The sequence below is a fragment of the Triticum dicoccoides genome, chromosome 3A (assembly GCF_002162155.2).
Source record: "Triticum dicoccoides isolate Atlit2015 ecotype Zavitan chromosome 3A, WEW_v2.0, whole genome shotgun sequence".
Classification (NCBI taxonomy): Eukaryota; Viridiplantae; Streptophyta; class Magnoliopsida; order Poales; family Poaceae; genus Triticum; species Triticum dicoccoides.
In genome coordinates, this window is record NC_041384.1 from 46,304,110 (window position 1) to 46,328,264 (window position 24,155).

Below are 24,155 nucleotides of genomic sequence, written 5' to 3' on the forward strand. Positions count from 1 at the left end.
ATCAGCTTGCCGGGAACGCGCCCGCGATTAACTCGCCCGTCCGAGCCGGTTTACGACACCGGTGCCGATCTTCCCCCTCCGCACCAGTTTACAATGTCGCGACCGACTCATCTGTCCGAGCTGCCTCTGATGTTGCGGTCGTCCTTGTCGTCCGTCTCTCGCGGCCTGGTCTACATCAACATATCGGGCCGCACCTGTCTGCATGAGCTATTTATTGAGTATGAGCAAGTCACAGCTCGGGTAGCCCGGTTTTTCTTTCAACAAAATGGAGGTAAATCATCATATACTATCAACCGCCGTCTGCACTGGGTGGTTCAATGGGCAGGCGCACAAATCTCCGCCACTACAGTTTGGTCAACTTCAAATCACCAGTTGGAAGGAACTATTGGCCGAGTTGCTGATACAGCTCATATGGGATCATTTACAACCCGTCGCAGTCACCTCAACCTTCTATGGATTCGCATCATGCTATCAACGCCAATGATATACAAGTTATGCCGGTTTATATCACAGTCAAATATGGAGAATCTCAAGCCAACTCCTCGAGTCACCTTGAGACTTGGGGGCTACAATGATATGACTTAGCAAACGTTGTCGGTTTTCAGTGAAGTCAAGAACCCCAATACGTTGGAGGGAAAGATAACCCGGTCCCGGATTCACATCGTGCTGTCAGAAGATTTCCGGATTAGAAAGTATATGACAGTTACAAAATCCCGGCTCAATGAAGAAGATCCGGGTCATCAGAAAGGATTCTGGTTTAAAATCCGGCTCAAGGGAAGTCAGTCTCACTGAAGCTCTCAAATATCCGGTTTACAATCCGGTTCAAGAGAAATTTATTCTCCCACAAAGCTCTGAAGCGCTCAAATCCGGTTTAAGAATTTCCGGTTCAAAAAGGAATTAACTTCTCGCAAGTTCGAGTTTAAAGGCCGTCAGAAAATTTCTGGCTAAAAATGAAGATTCCGGTTTAAAATCCGGTTCAAGGGAAAGATGTCTCCCACAAAGCTTTGAAGGTCTCCATATCCGGTTCAAGATCCCGGTTCAAGAAGAATTCATCTCTTGCAAAAAGTTAAAAATTGCCGAAGAGGACCTACTGCCATGATGCGCGGTTCAAACATGGGTATCCCGCCTTACTGGCCCGACATATTATTGATCACATGGGGCCTTCTGCTTCATAAAGCGGGATCTCTGGTCTTTTACATCATGTGTGGTTACACGGAGTTGTTCTAAAGCGGCCTCCGGTTTACCCCTTGAGTTTGCTTTTTAAAAGCATTGTGTTATATCACTTGGAGGATTGGTCGTGTCCGAACCAATACCATACCTCTTGATAGGCGAGAGCCACCAGATCACTTGGGGACTTGGTCACGTCTGAACCACTCATGCCTCTTGATCGGCCTAAGGCCACAGAATCACTTGGGGGCTTGGTCGAATCCGAACCATGACCATGCCACTTGATCGGCATAAATGCCACGGTTTCATTTGGGGACCTGGCTGACTAGAACCATAGTTACACCTAATGGGAGCTTGGTCGTGTTCGGCCATGGTAACACCATCTGATCAGCTCAAATAAACCTTTTTTTTGCAACGTTTTTTCATTGCACCCGATTTACACTTTTCTTTGAAGGAGTTTTTTTTGCTTTTTATTGCGTTTTTTAAACCGGCAAAGTTTTTTTAACCAATCAATTGACGGAACACAGTTCACGTCAATCCGGAGACTATTTTCCCGGTTTGATCCTTGTTGTTAACATCCTCTTATGGAGTAACACAGTGTTTATTATAACCCAACACGGTTTTATCATAAACCGGCACAATATGGAAGGAGTTATCAGTACTCAAGATTTGGGTCATCACCCTTACTACAAAAAGGTGGTAAAACCAACAATGTGATTCAATGTCACAGGTATGATATATTTCATATTTGATTATTCTTAAGTGCAGCCTTGGTTATAAACCCGGGTTATATGTTGGGCGTTATGACCCGTCCGGCGGTAAACCGCCAGGATACTTTACACTTGTTGTATGCAGAAACAGGTTGAATAAAGCATAATTACAAATCACCAGTTTTTATTGAACCGGCCTGGCTTTGGACTATAAGTTGCCAGTATATATTTGGATTGCGCCATTGGAATTATGGCCTTATAAATCATTGGGTATATTATTCAAATAGCCAACATGGCTGATTTTTATTATGGTTATCAATAACTAGTATTATGAGTAAGGTTTTCAAAGTCGCTTTAGCGCAATGGCTATCATATTATCAATAGAAATGATTCTACAATGGAAGGAATAGTCCCGAGTCGCTGCAGGCTTACAACCCGGCACTTGGGGGCTACATTATTCAAGTCAAGATTACATGCAAGTCTCATGTCGCTGCAAGCATGCATCATGACACTTGGGGGCTAATGCAAAGTCATTTTTATTAGTCTTATTAAAGACCCGACTCATCATATTATAATGAGCCGGCCCTTGGGGGCTACCAATTGCTCCTATCAACAATTCAAGGTACACAAGTTTTTATCCATTATATTAAAGGGTCCACTCCTCGGTTGGTAAAGCACAAAGCTCTTAACCTTGTGGACGTGGGTTCAAGCCCCATGATGGGAGTTACATCATATGATGTTATTTTCAATGAAGTATATATAAAGTCCCAGCTCAATATTATATTACTGACCCGGCCCTTGGGGGCTACACATCACTGCTAAAATCTACATGATTATATTTACAAAGTCCCTGCTCATTATTGCATAATGACCCGTCCCTTGGGGGCTACACTAATTGAAGTTTTTATAAGCAATTACAAGTCCCAGGTTGCTGCAAGCATGACAACCCGACACTTGGGGGCTACATATATGAAGTATTCAGTTTATATGATTGAGATGAACAAACCGGATTTCTTCAAGGTTGAAACACTTATTGGAGCAAGTCTTAAGTTATCATTTTGTTCTCCTCTTAAGACTTGGGGGCTACAGGTATTATGCATATAAAGGAGGAACATCTTCATTTCATTAGTTTTGAGCAAATCAGGAAGATCAATTACATGACCCGGTGTCGACAACAATTATGACCCGGCGCCATTAATATTTATAAACCGGCCATTTTGGTAATATTAAACCAGCAAGTTTTACATCTTCAAACCGGCTAAATATCAGATAAGTATTTTCAGACCCATATTTCTTAAAATCGGCGCTTTGGGAGCTGAGTCAAAGGTGTTATTCTTCATAATATTTCTCGGTGACAAACCAATGTCGGCAAATTGATTATGAAGCTGATCTGTTGACCCGGATTTCCTAGAAGGAGGAAATAACAAGGACTTAAGGATGATCAGGTACCGGTTTATAAAAATTCTTAACCCGGAGCATAACCTGTCAAATTTGTTCTTATGTTTATTTTGCAGTATAAGTTTACCATGAATAAATCCAAGCTAAACTTGGGGACTAATTTCGGGGATATACCCCGCGGTGTAAACCGGCCGGAAGTTAACCCGGCCGGACTTGGCGGTTTATCTGAAGACCCTGCTGACACTTGGCGAGTTACTGGCGACCCGCCCTGACCTGGCGGTTTACAAGCAACCCACCTGGTCATTATGACTCACTGGTGATCCGGCGAGCGGGACAGACGGATGACAAGGCCCAAGGCCCAGAAGGCCGGTTCACGTTTAACGGTGGGCCGGTTTAAGAAGAAAGGCATGAGGAACGTTTATCTTACAAGGAGTTAAGACCTGGACTTGTATCCGGTTTGTATTAGAGATAGACTAGTCCTAATCCTAATAGGACTCCACATGTAAACCGCCCCTTCAACATATATAAGGAGGGGCAGGGCTCCTCAAAGGGGGACAAGATTGACAAGTTCCACAAGTTGGACAAGTTAGGTTTAGACAATAGCTCCCGAGATAGAGCACTCTTGTAACCATGATCATCATCATCAATATCAATGAAGCAGAATGTAGGCTTTTACCTCCACTGTGAGGGGCCGAACCTGGATAAAACATCGTGTCTCTTGTCCCGCTCAACCCCTCTCAAGCTACCACATAGATGCGTTGGCCTCGCGACTAAGTCCTGACACTAAGGACATCTGCCGTGATAATTCCACGACACGCCCCGTGGCCGGGCTCCAATGGCCGCTGCTCCAAACTGCCCGAGAACTGCCACCGGTGCTCCGGTCCACCGCTGCATGCCGCTAAACTTCTCTGTCGACCCGCTATGGCCTTCTGTTGACTCGAGTCACTATCATGCTGGCCGCCTCCACTGAGCCACCCCCACTGTCATCGCTCCTGCGACCCGCCACAAGTTGAACCGCTGGACTCCGTCGCCGCGTACTTCGTTTCGCCGGCCGGTTTACCCTGCAACCTCTGAACCTTCACGGCCGATTCACTGCTGGCTCATCCCCCTGCCTCGAGACACTGCTGGCCCAGGAATACTACTAACTCGTCCTGCTACGAGTTCAAGTCTCAAGGTATAAGTATACGTACTTGCGGTTACTTCCTAATGTAGAGATGGAAGGAAAAATACTACGTCAAGTAGGACTCCACCGGATCAAAATTTGCTGTTGAAGATTTGTCTGAAGATCACGATTTACAAAAGGACCGGGACATGAGTCATAGCCGCTGTCGTCTGAGTCGCGACCCTCACTTGAGCCACTGGTTGCCACCAAGACAGCAACGGAAGAGCCGACACTTCATCAGCCGCGTGCCGCCGTCGCTGTAAATCGCCGTTGCAACCGAATGACACTGCGAAAGCAGTAACCCGCCTCGCCATATAAGAGGAGGTGTTGACCCGCACGGATGACTGCTAAAAATAATCAGTAGGAGTTAATTGTGCCTGATGATTCATCTTCATACTCGCCTCGTCATGACGACTGGGTTGATATCCCATAAAAAATCAAATCCTGGTGCTAACAGCCACCAGGCCATGGCATGTGTTCTGGCCGGTTTACTGTGGAGCAGTCGGTACGTGCAGACAAAAAGCATGCTACTACTCGCTGGTAGCACGGCCAATTAAATTTCCAGGTGCTATCTGTTCCATTTGTTTCTTTTTTATACATATTGTTTTTCCAAGAATGATTACTCTGGCCTATATCTTTCTATACAGGAAAAGTGCTCACTATAAAAGTGATGCCCTACTATGGACAAGACGCGATAGCTGTTCTGCGCCGGCATTTGTGCATATCACACTGGTGAACCGGAACACAAACCGCCGTCCCCGCAGCCCGGACTACATCAGCAATGCCGCGGCCGACTTTTTTGTCCGTACTGGCGTATAATCCAGCCATGTTGGATATCAACTGGACTGACATATCAGGTGAAATCCATCCAATATATATTTACATTATATATTGCTTTCTTTGAAAGAGCAATTACTCCGGCTTGCAAAGTTATCTAAATGCAGGACCCTAAACCGCCATATTGGTGCAAATTTTAAAGGCCGTCAGAAAATTTCCGGCTGAAAATGAAGATTCCGGTTGAAAATCCGGTTCAAGGGAAAGATGTCTCCCATGAAGCTTTGAAGCTCTCAATATCCGGTTTAACATCCGATTCAAGAAGGATTTATCTCTTGCAAAAGTTAAAAGGTGCCAAAGAGGACCTGCTGCCATGATGCGCGGTTCAAACATGGGTATCATGCCTTATTGGCTTATCATATTAATGATCACTTGGGGACTTGTGGTCACGTCTGAACCATAGTCACGCCTCTTGATCGGCCTAGTGCCACAACATCACTTGGGGGCTTGGTCATGTCTGAACCAATGCAACACCTTTTGATAGGCGTAAAGCCACAACATCACTTGAGGACTTGTGGTCACGTCTGAACCATAGTCACGCCTCTTGATTGGCCTAGTGTCACAGCATCACTTGGGGGCTTTGGTCGAACCCGAACCATCGCTACACCTCTTGATCGGCGTAATGCCAATGCATCACTTGGGGACTTGTGGTCACGTCTGAACCATAGTCACGCCTCTTGATCGGCCTAAGGCCACAGAATCACTTGGGGGCTTGGTCGAACCCGAACCATTGCCACGCCTTTTGATCGGCATAATGCCACTGTTTCATTTGGGAACCTAGCTGACTTGAACCATAGCTACGCCTATCGGGGGCTTGGTCGTGTCCGACCATGGTAACGCCATTTGATCGGCTCAATAGCCTCTTTTTACAAATGGTTTTATCATTGCCTTTGCTTGAAATTTTGTTTTGATAAATATTTCTTTTGTTGCATTTTTTAAACCGACAATTCTTAAACCGGTTCGACTATCAAATTACAAATTGACTGAACATGGTCAAATCTTAATCCGGAGGCTATCTGCCCGGTTTGATTTTCTGTTACCATCCTATTGTGGAGTAAACCGGTGTTTATCAACCCGGCTCGGCTTTCAACTACAAGTTCTCAGTACACGATCAAATTATAATCCGGAGACTATCAGCCCGGTCTGGTTTGACTATGAGTCGCCAGTATTATATATGGTTAAACCGGTGTTTATCACAACCCGGTACGGTTTTATCATAAACCGGCACAATATGAAATGAGTTATCATTACTCAAGATTGGGGTTATCACTCTTACTACAAAAAGTTGGTAAACCAACGATGTGATTCAATGTCACATGTATGATGTATTTCATATTTGATTATTCTTAAGTGCAGCCTCGGTTATAAACCCAGATTATATGTCGGGCATTATGACCCGTCCGGCGGTAAACCGCCAGGACACTTTAAACTTGTTGTATGCAGAAACAGGTTTAATAAAGCATGATTATAAATCACCAGCGTTTATCAAACCCGGCCTGGCTTTGGACTATAAGTCGCCAGTTTGAGATAAGATAATATCCAGTGTTTGTTGACCCTGCCTGGCTTTCGACTATAAGTTGCCAATATATATTTGGATTGCGCCATTGGAATCATGCGCTCATAAATCATTGGATTATATTATTCAAATATTCAAATAGCCAACATGGCTGGATTTTTATTATGGTTATTAATATTATGATTGAGGTTTTTCAAAGTCGCTTTAGCGCAATGGATATTATTTTGTCGATGAATATGATTTATTTTGCCATGGAAGGAATAGTCCTGAGTCGCTGCAGGCTTACAACCCGACACTTGGGGGCTACATTATTCAAATTGAGATTACATGCAAGTCTCATGTCGCTGCAAGCATGCATCATGACACTTGGGGGCTAATGGAAAGTCATTTTTACTAGTCTTACTGAAGACCCGACTCATTATATTATAATGAGTCGGCCCTCGGGGGCTACCAATTGCTCCTGTCAACAATTCAAGGTACACAAGTTTTCGTCCATAATATTGAAGGATCCATTGCTCAGTTGGTAAAGCACAAAGCTCTTAACCTTGTGGACATGGGTTCAAGCCCTACGATGGAAGCTACATTATAAGATGTTATTTTCATTGAAGTATATATCAAGTCCTGCTTCAGTATTGTCTTACTAAGCCGGCCCTTGGGGGCTACACATCACTACTAAAATCTACATAATTATATTTACAAAGTTCCTGCTCATTATTGCATAATGACCCGGCCCTTGGGAGTTACACTGATTGAAGTTTTTATAAGCAATTACAAGTCCCAAGTTGCTGCAAGCATGACAACCCGACACTTGGGGGCTACATATATGGAGTATTCAGTTTTTAGATGAACAAACCAGATTTCTTCAAGGTTGAAATACTTATTGGAGCAAGTCTTAAGTTATCACTATGTTCTCCTCTTAAGACTTGGGGGCTACAGGTATTATGCATGTAAAGGAGGAACATCTTCATTTTATCAGTTTTGAGCAAATCAGGAAGATCAGTTACATGACCCGGTGTCGACAACAATTATGACCCGGTGCCGTCAATATTTGTAAACCTGTAATGATAAACCGGCAAGTTCAAGTCTTAAACCGGCACAGTTTAACATTCTCAAACCGGCAAGTTTTACATCTTCAAACCGGCTGAATATCAGATAAGTATTTCAAGACCCATATTTCTTAAACCAGCGCTTTGGGAGCTGAATCAAAGGAGTTATTCTTCATAATATTTCTGTGACAAACCAATGTCGGCAAATTGATTATGAAGTTGGTCTGTTGACCCGGACTTCCCAGAAGGAGGAAATAACAAGGACTTAAGGGTGATCAGGTACCGGTTTATAAGAATTCTTAACCCGGAGCACGACCTATCAAATTTGTTCTTGTGTTAATTTTGCAGCATAAGTTTACCATGGATAAATCCAAGCTAAACTTGGGGCTAATGTCGGGGATATACCCCGCGGCGTAAACCGGCCGGAAGTATAACCCTACTGGACTAGGTGTTTCATTGGTAAACCGCCAAAGATTAGCGGTTTACGTATCTGGCAGTTCACTGGTATGACGATTCATGAGCCTGAAGACTCATTGGTGACCGGGCGCGTGTTTCAGATGGATGACAAGGCCCAAGGCCCAACATGCCGGTTTATGATAATCGTGGGCCGGTTTAAGAGAAAAGGCATGAGGAACATTTATCTTACAAGGAGTTAAGACCTGGACTTGTATCCGGTTTGTATTAGAAATAGACTAGTCCTAATCCTAATAGGACTCTACATGTAACCCGCCCCTCCAACATATATAAGGAGGGGCAGGGCTCCCCAAAAGGAGGGAGAGGGACAAGTTCCACGGGTTGGACAAGTTAGGTTTAGACAATAGCTCGCGAGATAGAGCAATCTTGTAACCGTGGTCATCATCATCAATATCAATGAAGCAGGATGTAGGCTTTTACCTCCACCGTGAGGGGCCGAACCTGGGTAAAAACATCGCGTCTCTCATCCCGCTCGACCCCTCTCAAGCTACCACATAGATGCGTTGGCCTCGCGACTAAGTCCTGACACTAAGGACATCTGCCGTGACAATTCCACGACAACTACGATACTGCAAAGGAGCATCCATGGTGCTGCTTGGCGGTGATTTGCTGCAACGTAGCATCCATGTAGATGCTCGTCGGCGACGGTGCTACAACGCAGCATCCATCTCTGCCGTTGACGGTGCTGCATCACCGGTGCTTCAATGGAGCGTTGCCTGGAAATTGGTGTCAAACTGGCAGAATAAAATAGAAATCATTGGTTAACTAATAAACCTCTTTGAGTTGATAAACAAAATCATATATAAGGAGATCGAGTTCAATCAAATCTATGTTTTCTTGTTCCCTCAAAAAAAATCTATGTTTTCTTGAGCACACGTGTTTGCGTTTGCAACTTTGCATCCTCATCGATCGATCTAGCGATCGAGAAGCTGAACCGCCCGGTCATGGCGTCGGAGCCGCAGAGGAAGGCGTCGACGCACAGGACAAAGCTCATCCGTGGCACACACCAGTTTGACATCGTCGGCTACAGCCAGCGGAAGCATCTCGGCAGCGTCGCCGACAAATACTGCTTCACCATCATCAGGTCCGGCGCCTTCAGCGCCGGTGGCCACACCTGGGAGCTCGGCTGCTGGTTCGATTATAAGGGTGAACTCTCGTCAATCTCCCTCGAGCTGCTCAGCCTCCGGATGACCAAGGACGTCGTCGCCAAGGCCAGTCTCCGGATCGAGGACCCGCTGGGTGAGTCGCCACCTGCCGTGTGGCGAAGCGGCAGCTCCAATGTCTTCTCCATCTCCACGACGGCTACATCGGGCATGACCTGGAAGCTCTCAGTTCCCCGCGCGTTCCTTGCCCATGAGAGCAGCTACGTGAGAGACGATCGCCTCACCATCCACTGCACCGTCGACCTCATAATCGAGGCGTGCACCCCCACCACCGAAGACACGCCACCACTTTGCATGGTGCCTCCACCCACCATCTCTCAGGATATCCGCAAACTTCTGCTCGCGGATGGACCAGAACCAGACATGAGACCACCTTGCTTGCAGCCAGACGTGACCTTCGTTGTGGAGCAGACCGAGATCCGGGCGCACAAGCTCGTGCTCGCCATGCAATCGCCGGTCTTCGCCGCGCAGTTCCGCTGGCAGACGAATGATGGTGCTGCTGCCGCGCGCGTCGTCATCGAAGACATGAGAACCTCCACCTTTAGGGCCATGCTCCGCTTCATCTACACTGATGAGCTGCCCATCAAACCAACAAGCAAACACCAGCCTGCTTGCAAGGAGAGATATGTGGCGAGGCGCCGTGGAGCCATGGCACGCGACCTCCTCGTGGCTGCAGATCGCTATGACGTAGAGAGGCTGAGGCTTATGTGTGAGAACATACTGTCCGAGAGCATGGACACCACCAATGTCATGGCCACGTTGCTGGTCGTGCGCGGCCGCTACAGCTGCCGCCAGCTCGAGGATTCTTGCATCGAGTACATAGCTTCCGAGTTCCGACCCTGCCATGTGCGCTGCTGTGACCAAGACACAAGAGTTCCAGGAGCTCATCATCAAAGAAAGCTGCACCTCTTTGATAACCGAGATCATGGAAAGAGTAGCCGCACATAACTCCTCGTCCTCGGACGTCGGACCGTATCAATGGCCTGCCACTTGGGAAGACCTGGTCTACTTATAACATGTCCCAAAAAGTGCATGGCGTGCACGAGTTCAGGATACCCAACTTCCTTTCCGTTCAGAGGAGCCATGGTGTTGGCCATGTGATCCATTCGGGTGCTTTCCACATCGGTGGTTACAACTGGAGGATAGAGGTGAACCCGGTAGGAGATGCAGCAGAGAACCAAGGGAACATCTCTGTGTACCTCAGGCTGTTGACTGATCCTCCAGACCGTGGTGTCGAGGTGTCCAGCACCTTCAACACTACCGGAAACTGGCCCTACCCCGACGGCCAAATCAATGCCGACGGCTGCCGTCGGCCTACTTTGCGCTATGCCGACAGCCACGTCTTGGCCGTCGGCGTATCTTGGCCGTCGGGCTATCACGAGCTAAGCCGACGGCACCCGTCGGCATACATATGTCGTCGGCCCAGCTGCGAACATGGCGACAGCAACCGTCGGCATACCCAGGCCGTCGGCATACCCGTGGGCCCGGCGACCCCGCCCGTGACCAGCGGCTAACGTCGTCAAATCTATGCCGACGGCCTGGACGGGCGGCCGTAGGCATATATCGTCATGCCACGTCACCGATCCGCGGCGCACCGTCCACGGCAAATGGGACCCCCACCACCACCCGCGGGAGAACCCCCACACGTGCCCACGTTCGATGAATGGGTGGCACTAGGCAGTGATGGTCCGGTTAGTACATTTGCCTAACTACTAGCAAACTAGTTCTCGTTCATGAAACACTATCATATCATATTTACCGTTAGAATCTTTTCTGAAACATGTAGGGGACCGGTGGCTCGACTCCTGCTCCGTCGACCCCAGTCACTCCGATCTGGCAGAGTGGTGGTGGTCGTGATGGCGGTTTTGGCGGAGGTGGTGGTGGTGGTTTTGGCGGAGGTGGTGCTTTTGGCGGAGGTGGTGGTTTTGGCGGTGGTGCTCTTGCTTGATGATTCCGTGCATGTGGCCATCGTGCCATGCCTTTCATATTCCTACTTTTATCATGTTTCATGTCTTGCACTACTTTTATGTTCATGAACTTCCGTCGGTGATGATCTTTAGATAATGTGATGAACTTGAGTATGTTTAGATGATGATGGTGAACTTGAGTATGTTTAGATGAACTTGAGTATGTTTACATGACGAATTGTCATATTTCTGCATAATTTCATATTGTTCTGTTTTGAAATGCTGTCAAATGAATTGAAAAAGAGAAAACAGAGAAAAAAAACTATGCCTACGGCAAAGCCGTCGGCATATATACGCCCAGGAGTTACTAGGGCTTGCCACGTGGCACATCTATGCCTACAGCAAAGCCGTAGGCATATATCAATATCTATGCCGACGGCTTTGCCGTAGGCATAGCCCTGCTGCCAGGAGAACCCAGGAGCTGCCACGTGGCAGAGATATGCCGACGGCAAAAGCCGTCGGCATAGATTCATCTATGCCTACAGCTTTGCTGTAGGCATAGCCCTGCGACGTGGCATTGCGTGATTCGTCAGCGCTTTTGACGGTGCCGTCCGTTGCCGTCAGACGAAAAACACTGCCGACGGCTATACTATGCCGACGGTCTGTCAAACTACGCTGACGCTACGCCGACGAGGCTATGCCGACGGCAGCCGTAGGCATAGATCTATGCCGACGGCCTAGGGGCCTATGCCGACGGCCCGTGGCCGTAGGCATAGCCCGCGAGTCCGGTAGTGCAAGATCTTTGACCCAAGTAGGAAGTCAAACATGGCCATAGATTACGTGGAACAACAAATATGTGCAGTATACGCCCAAAACAATGAAGGCTGGGGACTTGGAAGGTTAATCACCTTTGAGTCTGCAAAATCAAAGTACCTAGCACATGATGGCTCCTTAACCATACACTGCAACGTTGCTCTTATCACGCATCCCTACACTATTACCTGCTCTCCCACGACCAGGGCCATGATCACCGTGCCCGATTCCAGCATCACATCGCAACTCGGGAAGCTGCTGGTGAGCGGAGATGGGGCGGACGTGTGCTTTCTAGTCGAGAATAGCGAAATTCACGCCCACCGTCTTTTGATCGCCGCGCGATCGCCAATCCTATGTGAAGCGATGGCAGGAGCAGTCAACATCAGGGATGACAACCTCATACAGGTTGACGGTATGAAGGCTGATGTCTTCAAGGCCATGCTCAACTTTGTCTACACCGACAAGCTAGAACCTCTCGTTAGCACAGGGGCGGCAGGAGAGATGCTCGGGGCGGCATGTCGGTTCGGCCTGGACAGGATGAAGGCCATATGTCAAAACTTCTTGGCTGAGCACATCTCAAAAGATAACGCATTAGACATGTTGAAGCTGGCTCACGCTCACTGTCACAATTGCTCCAAGCTCGAGGATTATTGCATCGAGTTCATTCGTCCTTGGCCACTCTTAGCCAAGGAGCGCGAAGAAAACGGTGGGCATCCTTCAACTAACAGGCTAGACCTAGGTAATTTATAGAATATATTTGATCAATTATGCTTGCCATATATCTGCCAGCTCTTGGAGCTGATCAGTACCGACATGGCAAAGGATGTCATCGCCATGGCCGGCATAAGGATCGACGACACGCTAGTTGGCAGGTGGCCGCTGGCCATGTGGCGAAGCACAGTGCCAGTAGGCTCCTCACAATGAGTTCCGGCAGGGGCCAGAAAATTTCGAAGGATGTGACGAACAAGGTGAGCCTCGAGTAGCAAGTTTCTGGTTTACAAACTACACATTAGATAAATTTTGCTGTCATCTATTGGCATGTTCTTTTCTCATATGGTATATAATAGTTTTCGGCCGACTGAATTGACGCCTCTTTTTTATCTTCATCAACTCGTGTCGCTCTCCACAGAATTTTGCATGTTCCTGTATGAATTTTCAGTTTAATTTTGAGTTTACTAATCACATTTACCCTGCACAACGCAAAAAAAGATAAAAATACATTTGCCAGGCGGTCGAGTTTTTCATCTTCCTTGTTTGGTGGATAGTCAATCGATGGTGTTTTTAGAAAATTATTATGTGCCTTTCCTCGTTAGAGTTCCCAAGCAAACAACCATTTTAGGAAAGTTTATCCCTCTCTTTTTTTGCGAAAAGGACCCCAGAACTATATTAGCACAAGCTAGTGATACAGAGCACCCCATAAAGAAAAAAACTACAATCCGGTCCCTAGGGAGCCGAACCACCCCACACACCACCGTGAGCTGCCCGCGCGCTGCCGCTGCCGTTGCCGCTGCTCCCACACGAGGCCAGCGTAACCTTGACATCTGCTAGACGGATTAATCACGGACAGGAAGTCTTCAGCTAAGGCCCAACTGGACCAGCACGACGGACAGGGGAAGATCCAGCATCGCTCGACCACTGGAGCTGGCAGAACGAAGAACTGGAGTCGACCAAGAGGCCCTGTACAAGCAGCAACACCAGACGACACCGGCGCCACCGCCCAACCCCCAGCCATCCACAGCAAGACCAGAGCCTCCTTACCATGACAAAGACGAAGATGGGGGACCAAAGGCTCCAGCAGCAGGCCATCACCTTGGCGACGACAGCCCCGCGCAGAGCAGGAGCACCTCACAAGCACAGCCATCGACGCGACCTCGACCAGCGAGAAGGACGAAGATCACGCCAGATCCCAAGATCCGCGAGCACCAAAATCCGCAAGCTCGACGGCGGAGCCCCGGAGGACAGCGACACAGAGGGGAACGAGCGGCAGCACCCTTACTCTCCCCGGCAGCAACTCCGCCTCCACAGTGCCGCCGTCCAGAAACCTAACTACCCACAACGTATCTACACACCGGAGCGTAGATCCAGGGTTCCCCCACCCTCCCGCCGTTGAAATGACCGGCGGAGGGAGAGGGAACCCACGGGAACGCTGGCGGACGCAGAGGGGAACAGAGTCGCCTGGGATTCGCCCCTCTCTCCCTAGGAGCAGTTTCCCCATGACGAATAAGTTTATCCCTCTCTTATCCTTACACTGACAAAAAAGCAAATAGACAGGGCACAAATGCCGACCGGAACGTCTCCTCCCCTTGAAAGCGCATCGCCAGAAATTTTGAGATAAATTCAGGAATAGGAATGTGTTTGAAGAGACGGAGGATTAGTCGGGAAGGCGACTGCGCGGGCGACGCGCCTATTTCGGTGCTGGTGCCGACCGTGGAGGAGGCGGCGGGCTGGTCGGTGGTCCAGCCCGGCGCGAGCGGTCACTAGGGGAGCGGCGGGGCGGGCCGCGCCAGCTCTCCTGAGGCGGGAGGCGGCGCTCGACACAATCGCTTTTGGGCGCTGGCAGCAGAGGACTCGGAGGAGGAGGTCGAGGACGAGGCGCTGGTTTTGGAGCGGGGCCTGTGCGCGGTGCCTGCAGGGCCGTCGATCAGAGATTTCGTGGTCTTTGCGGCGAAGCAGAGTGCGGTGGGTTCGGGCTCGGGGCGTGGGAGGCGCTTTGCGCCGGGCGGCCGTGGCTCCAGGACCATGGCCTCGCGCATCTGGATACCGTCGAGGTTAGCGGCTCGGGCTCGGGTGCTGGCGTTTCGTCGGGGGCGGCGACGTTTATCCGATCCAAGACGGCGGCGAGCCTGCTGGTGGTTGAGATGGAGTTGTCCAGGGAGGACTGGCCGTGCCTGCCGGCGTCCCAAGTGGTGGCGGCGGCAGAGGCGGCGGTGGTGCTGTGCGGTTTGGAGACGATGCGCTCTGCACCGGGCCCTAGGGTTGGGCCGGATGGGCCGGCAGCGGGGGTCCTTACTGGGCCGGCGTCGGGTGCGGGGCTGGCTGAGGGTTCTGGGCCTGGGCGGCGGGGACAGACTGGGTGCATCTCTGCCCCACCAGTGGGGTTGGGCCTGGAGATGGCCTCGGACCTGCGGCCACACGTGCCCCAACGGCCCAACGCGCCTCGGCCCCTTACTCGCCCGACCACTGGGTATAAGTGGGTGAGGAGGGGTTACCTGGATCCCCATTTAGGGTTTCCAGCCACCACTCGCGAGGTGCGGCACCTCGCTCATCCGCCCGCACGCTCAAGATCTGCCTCCCTCCTCCCTCCTCCTCCATTCCTTCGCGGCGGTGGTGATGGGAGATCGGCGAGCAGACAAGAGACCGATGGAGATTTCAGACCCGGAGGCGGAACGATGCAGGGAACGGGAGCTACGCGACAAGGCGAAGCGCGTGATGCGCCATCGTTCGGGTGGCCGCGAGGCCAGAGAAGATCGTGGGGGATCTCGCGACCATGGCGGGCGTGAGGGGGATTCGGGTCCTCCTCCCCCATGGTGGATCCAGCGGCAGAAGCGCAAGAAGAAGAAGAAGGTTCAGCAGCGGCGGCGCGAGCTTGAGAGGAAGCATGAGGCTCATCCCAACTGTGGTGGGGGCCACGGGGATCCATTGGCCAAGAAGCCGCGTGTACCTATAGATCCACTGGCGATGGCGCTGCCCTCTGCGTCCAAGGGTACGGCGGAGGAACCCATCCCAGTGGAGGAGGCGCCGGATGTGGAGTGCTTCAAGTGCGGGCGACTCGGTCACTACCAATCCAAATGCAAGTTCTTGCCCCTCTGTGTGCTCTGCAAGGAAGAAGGGCACGGGTTCGCGCACTGCCCGACACGGGGCCGACAGCTTCACCTACAAATCATGGGAAGTGCCATCTCTGGGGAGGGTTTCTTTTGTCTAGAGTTTGAAGAGGAGGACGAGGACGAAGCCCCCATCGATGCTCGCATCAAGAACGTTGCCATCCTCTCTGCGGAGCCGGGGAAGCTTAATCTTCGGATTCTCAAACAAGAACTGAAGCACATGGTGACCGGAGAGAATGGGATTGGCAGGTCACACAGGTGGGCGATGACGATTTCGTGGTGGTCTTTCCTTCTGCAGATCTATTACACATGGCGAAATCTAGCGGTAAGCTATTTTTGTCGATCAATGACATTACTGCGCGTGTACGCGACATGCTTCACGAGGAGGTCCATCCCATGGTGATGCCGGCGACTTGGGTGCGGCTCCATGGAGTCCCAAATAAGCATATCCGTGAAGACCGCATCAGGGAGGGGTTCCGGATGCTGGGACGGCCAATCGTGGTCGATGAACTGTCTCTGATCAGGTTGGGGCCTGTTCGGATGAAGCTCGCTTGCAAAGCCCCGGAGAAGCTGAATGGTTCGTCGAGGTGTGGTTCAACCACGAGGGAGATCAAATCAAGGTGGAGCGTGAGACCTTGCCCAAAAGGGGTGGTGCGAGGGCCGAGCTTGGATCTGGTCGTTCCCATCCTCCTTCCATGGACGCGAATCCGGGCGTACGGCCACAGGGCAATGACAAACATGGTAGGGCTGAACCACGCAAAGATCTGCATGGGGGCGAGGGTGGTCCTAGTGCTGCGGCGAACCAGGATGCCAAGATGCAAGACAGGGGGATAGAACCAGACGACAGCCTCCAGGATACATCCATTGGCACGGAGATTGACACGGAAACGCGGGATAAGCTGGGTACGCTGTCGGCTAAGGCTGGTGCCATTGGGGTGGCGAGTCAGGACACCGCGGTGAGCGTGCCTTCGCTCGCCCGGTCGCTGGAGCTTTCCTTCAATGAGTTCGGGACCAACACTGCCCCGAACGAGGTGGCGGCGTCCCTGAGTGGAGCGGGCGGGGTATCCTCGGCTGTTTCTCTTCCCGCCTCATCCTCTCCAGTGACCGTGGGGGCGGACTCTGGTTGAGTGGTGAACGAGGGTGGCGACCTTACCCCTGCCCCGCATCGGGGTTCCAACAGCGCTGGTCATCAACCTAAGAAAACGGCGGGGAGGAAGCCGGCTAACAAGCAGGCGATGGTGGTGGCGGAGGTGGCGACTTCTGACCTTGGTGGCGAGCTGGGGGCGGCGCTAGGGGCGACGGGTACTAACAACAAGGCCAGGCGCACCAAGGCGATCCCGGTGGTGCAGCGCGCTCCTAGCGTTCGGGCCAAGGCCAAGCTCGGTGATCTCTCTTCCATGGAGAGCGCCAAAATCCGCATCGCCGACAAGAACATGGACGCTGCAGGTGATCCCTTTCCATCTTTCCGCATTCTTAATGCCTTCTCGGATGATCACCTCGCGAGCATTTTAGACGATTGCGGCGTGGAAACCCGAGGGTCTCAGTCCGACATTATTTCACTCGTGCGTGCTAGGGAAGAGGCGCAGGCTGTGCTGGCGGCTGCCGTCATGCGCTGCGCTAACAGCAACGAGTTAGCCATTGTTCCAGTAGAGACTGGTGACGAGAGAGTGCCCGACGAGGCGACACAAGCTAGGGAAGCTGGTGTCCTTCCTTCTAATGGCTGAGTGGCGGCTAGGAAGAGAGTGGCAAAGGCGGTGACCTCTCGGGGTGTGCGCCTACGTAACGGGATTATTTAGATGCGGTACATGTTCTGGAATATACGTGGTTGTGGCCACGGTGGCCTGCGCACACAACTTAAAGAATACATGGCCAAAGAACGTATTGACGTGGTTGCGCTCCAAGAGACGATTAAGACTGATTTTACCTTTAGAGAACTGCTCGCTTATGACCCCTTACAACGTTTTGATTAGCACTGGGTACCCTCTGTTGGGCATTCTGGTGGCATTTTGTTGGGTTGTAATAAGGATGTATGTGATGTAATGTAGTGGGACGTTGGTGTTTTCCTTTTAGCCGCTACTATTAAACATCATGTATCTGGTTTGTCGTGGGTGGTCGTGTGTGTTTATGGACCTGCCGATCACTCCAGATCGCCGGCGTTCCTGCTCGAACTAACCAACCTGGTTGGGGCCAAAAGGGCAATCAACCTCCCTGTGGTGGTGGGGTTGATTTTAATTTGATTCGCTTGGGGGCGGATAAGAATAATGCTAATATCACTAGTAGAAAAAGGGTCAAATGAGAAGCACATTAGTGCCGGTTTGAATTTGAGCCGGCACTAATGTGTCCATTAGTGCCGGTTCCAACGGCTAGGCGGGCGGACATCATTAGTACCGGTTCGTGGTGAACCTTTAGCACCGGTTCGTGCCACGAACCGGTACTAAAGTGAGTGGTGGCAGGATGTTGTCAGTCCGGGGCCCCTCCAGCACCTTTAGTATCAGGTCGTATCACGAACCGGTACTAAAGGTCGTCCTACATAGACCCTTCATCCACCCGAGCTCGCTCTGTTCTTCCCCTTTCCCCTCTCCTCTCTGTTCTTTTCCCTCTTCCTCTCAAGCTCATCACACATTTTGCCCAAAATTTGTCAAGATTTGAAGGGCCCCATCCATTCAAATAATCACAAAGGTTAGCAACTTTGACCTTTCATCTCTCATTGCTAGATTAGCTCGTGCAATGCTTTATATAGTGATTGACTTTTGAGTTTAGTAATTTGGGAGGAATTATATATATGTGCTAGTATTTGATTTATATGCAATTTGAGGTCAAAATAACACTTAGTTTGCATATGTAGGTGTGGTTTACTTAGTGCCTTCTAAATCTCCGTCGTAACCACCATCGATCGCCCGCAACGTCCCGTCGCCGCCACCACCTTGTGGTGAGCCTCTTGTTCATGAAGTTTTATATAAAAAATTGATGTTTGTGTGATTTGGATATATAGTTACTCGTATAATTATCTTACTCATACGTTGTTTGTTATACATAGTGCCATGGTTTTGATATCCGTCTCCATCGGCCCTCGTCCGGGTTATGATTCGGATGTGGTATATTCTCTTTTAAAACTATTCATTGCATTTTGTGTTTATGACAAATTATGCCCATCAAGTTGACATAGATATTTGTATATGTAGGAGGTAGTTAAACCGGAAATTCCAACCGACCCTATTGCCGAGAGGTTAAATTTAGTTGAAAGAGAAAACGAGGATTTGAAGGAAAAATTGAAAAGAATTGAGGGGGAGAAGATAGAATTGGAGTTGCATGTTGCCGATGTCGTCGATGATCACAAGATTAAGATGGAGAAAATACGCTTGAAGATTAGAAAGATTAGAAAATATGCCATTCATAGTGAGGCTTGGTATCATTATGCTATTGGATCAATTGTTACCTTAGTTGCGATCTTGATCATATTTGTTGTTGCATTTAAATTCTTTAGCTAGAGATTTATTTGTTTGTGGCATTTAAGTGTTCTATGATCTTTATGTATGAACTTTATGTATTGTATTAATTTGGTGTTTTCGGTGATGTGTATTAAAGATGAGCCGGCAATGGATGTACGATGACCGATGCTCTCCCGAGTTCATTAATGGCGTGCGTACTTTTCTGCTTGCAGCTAAGGCAAACAAGCGTGCAGATGGTTTTATGCCTTGTCCATGCGCTGGCTGTAAGAATGGTCACAATTACTCTACGTCAAGAACCATTCACGTCCACCAGTTTGAGTCCAGTTTCATGCCCCATTATAATGTTTGGACCAAGCATGGAGAAAGAGGGGTTATGATGGAAGACAATGAAGAAGAAGAGGACGACGACAACTATCCTGGCCATGGGTTCCATGAATACGATGATACAACAATGAGGGAAGAAGCTGAGCCGGTAATGCGGGAAGAAGCTGAGCCGGCAATGCGGTAAGAAGCTGAAGAAGAGGCATTGGATGAGCCTGTTGATGATCTAGGTCGGGCCATTGCCGATGCAAAGAGAAACTGGGCAAGTGATTTGGAGAAGAAGAAGTTGCGGCGCATGTTTGAGGATCACAAAAAATTGTTGTACCCGAATTGCGTAGGTGACAAGAAAAAGCTGGGCACCACACTGGAATTGCTACAATGGAAGGCAAAGAATGGTGTATCTGACAAGGGATTTGGAAAGTTGCTGGTAATGATAAAGAATATGCTTCCAAAGGATAACGAATTGCCCGAGAGTACATACGAAGCAAAGAAGGCTGTCTGCCCTCTAGGGTTAGAGGTGCAGAAGATACATGCATGCCCTAATGATTGCATCCTCTACCGCGGTGAGTACGAGGATTTGAACGCTTGCCCGGTATGCGGTGCATTGTGCTATAAGATCAACCGCGATGACCCTGGTGATGTCGAGGGCGAGCGCCCCAGGAGGAAGATTCCTGCCAAGGTGATGTGGTATGCTCCTATAATACCACGGTTGAAACGTTTGTTCCAAAACAAAGAGCATGCCAAGGCGATGCGATGGCACAGAAAAGACCGTAAGAAACACGGAAAGTTGAGAGTACCCGCTGACGGGTCGCAGTGGAGAAAAATCGAAAGAAAGTACGGGAAGGAGTTTACAGATGACGCAAGGAACGTATGGTTTAGTCTAAGTGCAGATGGCATTAATCCTTTTGGGGAGCAGAGCACCAACCATAGCACCTGGCCTGTGACTCTATGTTTGTATAACCTTCCTCCTTGGTTGTGCATGAAGCGGAAGTTCATTATGATGCCAGTGCTCATCCAAGGCCCTAAGCAACCCGGCAACGACATTGATGTGTACCTAATGCCATTAGTTGAAGAACTCTTACAACTGTGGAATGAAACAGGTGTACGTGTGTGGGATGAGCACATGGGGGAAGAATTTGACCTAAAGGCGTTGCTGTTCGTGACCATCAATGATTGGCCTGCTCTCAGTAACCTTTCAGGACAGACAAACAAGGGATACCGCGCATGCACGCACTGTTTGGACGGTACCGACAATATATATTTGGCTAATTGTAAGAAGAATGTGTACCTGGGACATCGTCGATTTCTTCGGAGTAGGCATCCCATAAGAAAGATAGGCAAGCATTTCAAAGGTGAGGCGGATCACCGGACGAAGCCTCGCCACCGTACTGGTGCTGATGTACATGATATGGTCAAGGATTTGAAGGTGGTCTTTGGAAAGGGTCCTGGTGGACAACCTCTTCCGAATGACGCTGACGGACGCGCACCCATGTGGAAGAAGAAATCTATATTTTGGGACCTGCCCTATTGGAAAGACCTACAGGTCCGCTCCGCAATCGACGTGATGCACATGACGAAGAATCTTTGTGTGACCCTGCTTGGCTTCTTGGGCGTGTATGGGAAGACAAAAGATACACCCAAGGCACGGGAGGACCAGCAACGTATGCACAGAAAAAACGGCATACATCAGGGTCATGCAAGCTACACTCTTACCAAAGAAGAGAAGGAAATCTTCTTTGAATGCCTGCTCAGTATTAAGGTACCGTCTGGCTTCTCGTCGAATATAAAGGAATAATAAACATGGCAGAGAAAAAGTTCCAGAACCTAAAGTCTCATGACTGCCACTTGATTATGACGCAACTGCTTCCGGTTGCATTGAGGGGGCTTCTACCGGAAAACGCTCGATTAGCCATTGTGAAGCTATGTGCATTCCTCAATGCAATCTCTCAGAAGGTAATCGATCTAGAAATCATACCAAGGATAGAGAATGATTTGGTGCAATGTCTTTTCAGTTTCGAGTTGGTGTTCCCACCATCCTTCTTGAACATCATGACACACGTCCTAGTTCACCTATGTGAAGAGATTAACGTTTTGGGTCCTGTATTTCTACATAATATGTTCCCCTTTGAGAGATTCATGGGAGTCTTAAAAAAATATGTTCATAACCGTGCTAGGCCAGAAGAAAGCATCTCCAAGGGCCATGAAAATTAGGAGGTCATTGAGTTTTGTATTGACTTTATTCCTGACCTTAAGCCGATTGGTGTTCCTGAATCGCGGCATAAGGGAAGACTGGATGGAAAAGGCACGCTAGGAGGGGAACAAATAATATGTATGGACGGACATTCTCTCACTGAAGCACACTACACAATTATACAGAATTCCGCATTGGTGGCTCCGTATATGGATGAACACAAGAATTTGCTACGCTCCAAACACTCGGAGTGGTCTGATGACTGGATTACACGTGAACAAACCAGGAGTTTCGCCAGCTGGTTACAGACACGTACCATACATGACGCCTCTATTGAAGATGACTTGTACTTGCTGTCCTAGTTACCATATTTGAATATAACGACTTTCAAAGGGTACGAGATAAATAATACATTTTACACGATCGCCCAAGATAAGAAGAGCACCAACCAAAACAGTGGTGTCCTCTTTGATGTAGAAACGAAGACGGGAAAGGAAACATATTATGGTTATATACAGGACATATGGGAACTTGACTATCGACGTGGTTTGAAGGTCCCTTTGTTTTAGTGCGAATTGGTCAATATGACACGAGGCGGGGTAACGGAAGACCCGCAGTACGAAATGACAACAGTGGATCTCAACAATCTTGCCTATGCAGACGAAACATTCGTCCTAGCCAATGATGTGGCACATGTTTTCTATGTGAAGGACATGTCTACCAAGCCGAGAAAAAGAAAAGATAAGGAAGTGAATGCATCGTACGATGAGCCAAAGCGGCACATAGTTCTTTCTGGGAAGAGAAACATCGTGGGAGTGGATGACAAGACAGACATGTCAGGAGATTATGAAAAGTTTGATGAAATTGCTCCATTCATAGTGAATATTGACCCGAGCATCCAGTTAAATGATGAAGATTTTCCATGGCTACGGCGTAAAGGGACACACGCGAAGAAAAAGTTTCACACCCAAAGATCAGGGATGTGATCGGCTTCACTATCATCACTTTCTTCTGTGTTTCACACCCATGAGGGAATCTCTGTAACAGTTAGGATAGCTAGTTATGTGTTTTGGCATTTGAAACACGAAGAAATTTTATGCAAGCAAATTCTTTCATGCATTTAATGATTTTTTCAGCTAATGACCCTGAAATTGAAAAGCATTTCAAATGAACTCAGAAAAGGTTGAAAGTTGGCATGGTATCATAATTTCACCCACATAGTATGTGCAAAAAAGTAGAGAGGGTTACCGCAAAAACTGGATGCACTTCGTGTACAAAATGGACAATCTCTTTTGAAGTACGAGGGTTTCGGACGAAACTCATCCGTTACAAAGGCATTTCATTTTTAAATAACCTAAGCATTACCAAATTAAATATAATGATAAAACACACTAATATTAAACATAAGAAAAAAGAATCACTGAAAAAAATCTATTTTCAAAGTTAAGTTATTCACAAACTTGTGATTCACACAAATTTCAAATAATTCAAAATTTAAACTATTCAAATTTGTAAACTACCGGTACTAACAGAAAGTTTGTAATTTTTTGTACCTAAAGCAAAAATATTCACAAAGAAACTCTAAATACAGCAAAAAACAACTCAAAAATAAATAAAACAAAAATAAATAAAGCAAAAAAATAAGAAAAAAAAGCCCACCTACTGCGCCACAGCGGCCTGCATACGATTAGAAACCCAACCTGTTGTTGGGCCAGGATGCAGGCCCGGGAAGGCCCAGTAGGCCTACAGGGAAGCACAAAACATTTAGGCCCAGTAGGCCTGCTTTGGAGAGGAGCTCGAGGGAGCTACCGCACTGGGGCTTATAAACCAGTGCGGACGCCCCTCGGCTAGCGAGGTGGGACTAAACATGACGCACCGCACCTGTGCCAGTGCACCCCCTTTAGTACTGGGTGGTGGCTCAAACCGGTACTAAAGGGGGGTCTTTAGTACCGGTTGGAGCCACCAACCAGTACTAAAGGGGTGCCGTTCCCGCCGCTTGGCCTGGCCAAAACAGACCTTTAGTACCGGTTGGTGACTCCAACCGGTACTAAAGGTTGTTCTATATAAGAAAACACTTCAAAAAAATTGTCAGTTTCTCATCTCTCCCTCTGCCCCGTCGTCGCTGCCCCCGTCGCCGTCCCTGTCGCCGTCCTTCGCCGTCCCCGTCACTGTCCGTCGCCGTC

General features: G+C 48.9%; 1 pseudogene; it reads left to right on the forward strand.

Moving 5' to 3' along the window:
• The first annotated feature begins 9,251 nt into the window (after nucleotides 1-9,251).
• Nucleotides 9,252-18,347, forward strand: LOC119271883 (annotated as a pseudogene).
• Nucleotides 18,348-24,155: the final 5,808 nt, after the last annotated feature.